The following is a 7,849-nucleotide window of genomic DNA, read 5'->3' as shown; positions in this document are numbered from 1 at the left end:
CGACTAAAATTTCAAGTTATATACATGGTTATGGACAACAATCAAAGGCCTTGGCCATACATAGGTCACTCGGCTAAGTACAAGTACGGATTTAAATCATTCGGTCATGTACAATTTTGGATCCAAGGCACATACAAGAATCAAAAGACAAAAGAGCTCGGCTATATACAAATTCGAATTCGAATCATATACAAGTTCAAACCATAGAAGAGTTCGGTCAAGAGTTGGGTCATGTACAGGTTCGAGGAGCTTTTCGACCACACATTCAACCAACATCAATCGACCAAAAGCTCAACAATTTTTCGGCCATGTACAGGTTCAACAAATATATTTTTGGCCATATACATAAGATCGAGATTTGCATGAAATTCAAGGGTAGAGGCATCCAAATTTCAGTCCTATTTTTATACATAACACCTTCAAATTTCAGCCCTATTTTTACATATAACACCCTCAAATTTTAGCCCTATTTTACACATAACACCCTCAAATTTTAGCCTTTTTTTACAAAACCCCTTCAAATTTTCAGTCACGTTTTTACACATAACACCCTCAAGTTTCAGCCACCTTTTTTACACTTGAAGCCTTGGAGAAGATGATAGCTTGGAAGGAAGAAGATGAAGGCTTTGAAGCTTTGAAGAGTAAGTTGTTAAAGGCTTTGAAGGAGACGAGGATGGAGTTCTTGGAGAGGGAGAACTCAAAACAAAAAAGGGGGGGGTGGGATTCTGTCAAGACCGAAAACTAGAGAAGAAGAAAAGGCCATGATGAAGTCGGTCTTGGGGGATTTTCAAAAGACTGAACCGGTCTAAACCGAACCGGCCTGAACCGGACCGGCCTGAACCGGACCGGCCTGAACCAGACCGGCCTGAATCGAACCTGAACCAAACCAGATCAAGTCAGCCCAAATTACAAGTATCTTTTGATGGTTCACATGCGTATGAGGTGTGAAATGTCGGCTCGAATGTGTAGAAAGATTCGTGAACATTTTATATACACTTTGACCCCCTTTTTAGGTGTTTTTCAACATATTCGACGCCCGTATAAATACTCCAACAGGAATACGAATCTAAACTGTTTCTCACTTTTGACGAGAAGTTCCTGGAAAATATTACACGTAATATTCTTAAGGATAACCCGGCAACCTCCGATGGGTACACAAGGTTAAACTGATTCCCGAAACTCCCAGGAGTACACGAGTATAAACTGGTTCTCCTTATGTTAACGCCGGTCAATGCGTTGCGATGAAGGTTAACGCCGATCGATACTAAACCCTAAGGTCAACGCCGGTCAACGCGTGGCTTTGGGTCAACGTCGGTCAACGCGTAGCCTTGGGTCAACGCCGGTCAATGCGTTGTGATGAGGGTCAACACCGACTGATACGAAATCCTAAGGTCAACACGTTGCGATGAGGGTCAACGCCGATCGATACGAAACCCTAAGGTCAACGCAAGTCAACGCGTAGCCCTAGGTCAACGTCGGTCAATGTGTTGCGATGAAGGTTAGCACCAATCGATGCGTAACCCTAGGTCAACGCCAGGCAATGTGCTCCGACACAGATAATCAGTGCAAAGTTAACTCAACAAAATGAGCTAAAATCAACTCATCAATTCCGATTCGAGACTTCGACAACGATCAGGCGATAAACGCAGCACCGGAAGAATTTCAACTGTTCGACAAAATACTGAATAGACTAAAATGTAGAGAAGTCAGGAACTAAAAACGGTTATAGGTCCCTTAACACCGACTGAAGGTATGGGCCTATCACGTCCAAAGTATCTCAGACTCCTCTCTCAAGAAATGAGACTGAAACACTTTGGAGGGGGTATCTGTAGGCATCTAAAAATGCCTTTAGGTTCCTAAATACGGCTCAAGATGAAGAGGAGACGATAAATGTCATCATCCAAGTCGAGAAAGTTTATCCGAGCGGCCCGCGTATTCATCGACCACCGTCAAGTAGCCCATACACTCAATGGTCACCGGAACGACGAACCAAACATCCCGTGCGCTCACCAACAATTCTGCACACTCACTACCTAGTTCCAAGCGTCCTGCGTACTCACCAGCCACCGTCAAGTGATCCGCACGTTCACAAAATGTACGAAGCGAATCGAGGAAGTGAACCGGTCGGTGAAACAATGAAATACACATAAACGACGGAACAAGTCAAACCCAAGAAAACCAAGAAAGCCTCTGGCGGTTGGATCACGTCAAAATGATCTGGTCGAACTAGTGGCTCGGCCATGGGTTGAGCCACCATTTGGTGGCTCGGCCATGGTCGAGCCACCAAGTGGCAGTTCGGCCAGAATCAGTTTTTCGGTTTTTTATGGATTCTTTCGGGATTTGAGTGTTCCTGGACGTTCCAACTGATCTAATACTATGGTTATACAGTTGTTAACTAAAGATAAAGAGAAATCCATCATTCTCATCCAAATAACCGTATTCGAGGCCTATAAATATGAGTCAAAGACCTCCATTTTATTTATCTGGAAATCAAGAGGACAAGGTGCTGTCAAATTAGAGATTGGAGCATGAATTTCAGAGAGTTAGTAGATCTTAGAAGAGTTCTTCAATAAAGTGAGAGTTCGAGAGATCTGAGACTCAGTCCTTATTCCTCCGGATTTAAGCTTAGTCTTAAATCTCGAGAAGAGCCGTGATTTTGCTTAGTCAAAATCACCACTACTATAATTACTTCCTTCGTGAAGTGAAAGCATTGATTATCCAACTTCTGCTAACCGTATCTGTTCCATAGGCGGTCCACGGATAAACCCCGGCACCGGCAACGATCCCGCACAAGCAATAGGCGATAAACATCTATTGCGTATAGTTTGAGAGAAAGTTGTAATTTTCGATTTAAAGTCTTATAAAAAGGCTATCTTTTTTTTGAGTTTATTGTAAGCGTTCAAAGTTGTAATGGACTCATCAAAGAAATCAATTTTCCGATCAAACAACTCAGCAACAAGGTATTGATTATGAGGAGACCTTTGCTCTTGTTGCTCAGATGCCCACCATTCGTACTCTTCTTGCGGTCGCTGCTGCTCATCGTTGGCCCTTATACTAGATGGATGTCAAAAATACTTTTCCCCATGGCTCTTTATCTGAGACAGTATATATGTAACCGCCTCCAGGGTCTAATATTCCTACGGGACATGAAGGATTTTGGACCTCTTCAATATTTTCTTGGTCTAGAAATTTCTCAAGGTCCGCATGGTATACTATTATCTCAACAGAAGTATCTCTTGGATATTCTAGATCGAACTGAGCTAACTGACGATACAACTGTCGATACTCCACTCCAACAGAATATCAAATTTCGTTCTACTGATGGTGAGCCTCTATCTGATCCTACCCGATATCGACATCTTGTTGGTCAGTTGGTCTATCTGTGCATCTCTCGATCAGATATCTCTCATGCTGTTGGCATTGTCAGTCAATTTGTTAGTGCCCCATGTTCTGTTCATTATGCTACCTTATTACGGATTCTCCGGTATCTCCGGGGTACTAACACTCGTTCTCTTCTGTTTCCTGCTATATCCAAGTTAGAGCTTTGTGCATATTCTGATGCTGATTGGGCTGGTGATCCTACTATCAGGAAGTCTACCACAGGTTATTGTATATTTCTTGGTGATTTTCTAATTTCCTGGCGGACTAAGAAACAAGATGTTGTTGCTCTTTCCAGCACCGAGACAGAGTATCGTGCAATGTCCACAACAGTTAAAGAGATTATTCATCTTCGTCGTCTTCTCAGTTATTTTGGTATTTCTGTTACGACTCCTACTCCTCTCTACTATGATAATAAAAGTGTCATCCAGATTACTAATAATCTAGTATTTCATGAGAGGACCAAACATATTGAGATCGACGCTCATTTTGTCCATCAACAAGTTATCAAGGATAAGACAATTCTACTTCCTCATGTCTCGTCCACTGACGAGCTTGCAGATTTCTTCACAAAGGCCTTACCTGTTCATCGGTTCTAGTTTCTTGTACGCAAACTCACTTTGTTTTATCCAACATGAGTTTGAGGAGGGGCAGTTAATAATAGTGTATTGTAGTGGGTTTTAGTCCCACATTGGTTGTGAGAACACATCTCAACCTCCTCTACTTGTATAAATATATGTGTACACTCAATATTCAACTCAAGGAAAATTTACCCAAGACTTTCTCTCTCTCTCTCTCTTACTTTTATTAGCAACAAAAAAACAGGACATACATTATGGAGAAATATTGTAGCAGTTTTATTTCATATTAAGATATCAAAGTGTAAATTAAATTATCTCCTAATTTCAATACCAAGATTTTGTGATGCCCATCCATGCTTTATCACCAACCACTTTTCCTCCGGTATTTGTTAACCCAATGAAGTTTCTTCCTCGAGCCGCATTCTTAATAAGATGGACATAGGCTACAAGCTGTGCGTCCTCATTGAGCCCTTTAACTTTTAAAAGCTCCTCAAATATCTCTCCTTCTGTGTAAAAACGAGGACTAGTCTTCCAAATTACATAACCAGTTGACTTTATTCCACTTTTTTGCCTATCAAGCTCTTCACCAAAGTAGCTAGTGGCACCATACTTTCTTTTATATGCCACCTTTGAAGATTTTCCTGATGTAAAATGGGGTTTAGGACCTTGTTCTTTACCTTTTGAAGGGCCAATGCATTCTACATCATTCTCTTGAACGGATTCCCTATCATCTTCTTGATCAATATTAATAGAACTTGATTCATCGCTTTCATTTTCTAGGCAAGCACGTCTTTCTTTGACAGTTTCAGAAGCTAAACCAATGGTCCTATCTTTGGCATAAATGATTTGCAAGTTTTCAAAACATGATACTTGTTTGTAACGAAATAGTTTTGCTCGAGGTTGTTCCTATTAACAAATAAAGAGTCAACTCCCACCAAAGGTAAGTCTTCTCAAGGGCACAAGGAGAACATAAAATAGTCAAACTAACATAATCAACTATATTTTATGTGGGAATTACAATATAAATGCATCTGAGGAACATCAAAGATTTAAAAAATGATAATAGAAATGCATCTAGCTGGCAAGCTACTACCTTCTAAATATAGTTGCAAAGATGATGAACATTTCTCGAGACAAAGCCTAATACTTCTACTCACAATTCTTGGCTACTAAAGTACATAATCAGTTACATTTTTCATGTGTGAATTACAGTAGGATCAAAATTATAAAGATCCAAAGTTATCAATTCAAGAAAAATCTAGCCTAGATTCTACAAACAGGAAAAGAAAAAAATATTAATAAATGAAAAGAATAATAAATATTGGCCTTTTACCAGTTCCTAATAGTTTGGTAGAAGGACAGAACCTCATTACAAAAACAAAACAAAAAAATTACTTTTAAGGGCGAGTTATGTATAAATATTAGTTAACGTATCTAATAGCCAACTCAAGCTCGACATTTCCATGGTCTTACCAATCTTCTCCACTAACCAAAAAATAGAATACTGATCTTTACTTTTATAAAAAAAACCTTTATTTTGAAAAGATAATCTAGCTACAAGTTATCTCAAAAAAAAAAAAAAGCCGAACTCCTATCTGACCCCTCTAGAACATAAGGGATATGGACCATGCAATATTTTTCTGAATTTTCAATGCTTTGATCTATTTAAGACACGATTTAGTAGTTCACTTGAAAACCATCAGTACGTATATGGATAACATTCTATTTTTATGTATAAATTACAAATATATGCATTACATGCTATATAAATAGGAAAGAAAAATAGAAGGGATCTTGTCAAGCTAAATAAAATTGACTAGCTAACTGTCACAAACCTAGTGACACGCCTATGAGTCCAAGCACAAAGCTCACCAATGACGAAAATGGAACCAACTACGATCAAAAGAAGTATAGAGGTATGATTGGATCCCTTCTTTATCTTACAACCTCTAGACCTAATATCATGTTTGTTGTATGTCTATGTGCTTTCAAGCTAAACCTAAGGAGTCACATGTTAAGGAGATAAAAAGAATCTTTAGGTATTTGATACACACACAAAACTTTGGTTTGTGGTACCCATCTTGTGATAGCTTTGCGCTTTCTGCTTATTCTGATGCTGATTATGTGGGTAGTCACGTGGATAAGAAAAGCACAAGTGGCACTTGTTTTATGTTGGGACATTCCTTAGTTACATGGTCAAGTCGTAAGCAAAACAGCACTGCTCTATCCACGACCTAAGCGGAATATATTGCCATAAACAGTTGTTGCACTTAGGTCTTGCGGATGATGCAAACGCTTTCTGATTATGGCTTAACTTACACGAATGTTCCATTGAACTGTGATAGTAAAAGTGCCATTGATCTTTCAAACAATCCTGTCCATCACTCTCGTACCAAACACATAGACGTTAGACATCACTTTTTGAGAGATCACGTAGCTAAAGGTAACATTTGCGTTGAGTTTATTCCCACAGAATCTTAACTTGCTGATATTTTTATGAAACCCCTAGCTACTGATCGATTTTGTCGTCTCCATCTAGATTTGAAAATTATTCACAAATAATTAGTACGAGAATGTGATATTACCCTTGTACATATTTTTAGAAACTTTATGATTAATTTTTTCTTTTTGTGCTTGTTTCGTTTTTTTTTTGTGCTTGATCCTTTTTTCTTTTGTGTGCTTGTTAAAAAAAACTTTCTGGAAGTGACTGAGATGAACTTTTGATTTTTATTGAAAATATTTAAACTATAAAATAGGAGTGTGAGATTTGAATTTTATGCCATGATCAATAATGACATACTTTGATTTTTAGGATTTCTTAGGCATATTACAAAATAGTCGTGTCGTGATTCTTACATCTCCTGCTTACCAAAAGATAGTTTTGATAGAATCTTAATTATTTTTGCTCGTGACGGTACAAAAGGAATAGAATTGGAAAAAGAAGTTTGAATATGGTTTACATAGTTTTCATTACATGCTTACTTAGAGAATGTGTGATGTACAGCCTTTAGATGAAAATAAAAGCATGAACTTCAATGAAAAGAAAAAGCAATGGAGTTAAAGAAAAACCATATTAAATTGCTTCACATGAAAAATGGATACGGTTTATAAAGTGTGACATAACTCAAGTATATCCGACCTTACTAAGAATTGCAAATATTCAGAGTCGGTGTATATATATCCATCAAGCTCTACTCCATCCACATCTAAGTGTTCTATATGGCTATACTTGGATGTGAGTATCTTGATCTCATTTTTAATTAGTTGAGGATACGTAATTCTTATATAAGTACATGTTTTGAATCTTTTGCGGGAAAAGTGGTAGCTTGGTTGAAAATTCATTCTTTTAAAAACCCAGTGTGATTCTAATCATGCTTCCTATCATTTTATTTATCTCACCTACACCTTTTGAGAACATGGAGATTTTGATTCATAATTTAACGTATTCTTTGATTAATCATATGTGTCTTTATGTCATCTCTTGATCATACGTACAAAGTTTTCTTCTCATATGACTATTTCTATTGCTTTATATATTTTTGATGAAAACAAAAAGGGAAGAGAGATTAAGATTGGTGGTTGTTTCAAATTGTTTTAAAATATGGTGAAATTATTTTCATGATCGGCAGCACGGTTTTTGGGGAGCATGTCGATAGGGGGAGCAATTTGGATTTATGTTGATATACTATTAGCATGTGTCGTCGTCGAAGAAATTTGTAAGGAACTTCGTCTCCATGTCGTCCCAACTGTTTATGCTTCCTGGCTTAAGGCGACGATACCAATCGAAGGCGGCTCCGCGAAGAGTACCAACGAATGACCGTACCATCAGAGGCTCATTACCAGAGATGACTCCCAAATGCGATTTGAAGTAAATCAAATGCTGAGTGGGT

This window comes from Asparagus officinalis, chromosome 1 (genome assembly GCF_001876935.1).
Source record: "Asparagus officinalis chromosome 1, Aspof.V1, whole genome shotgun sequence".
NCBI lineage: Eukaryota > Viridiplantae > Streptophyta > Magnoliopsida > Asparagales > Asparagaceae > Asparagus > Asparagus officinalis.
This window is presented reverse-complemented; position numbering follows the sequence as displayed.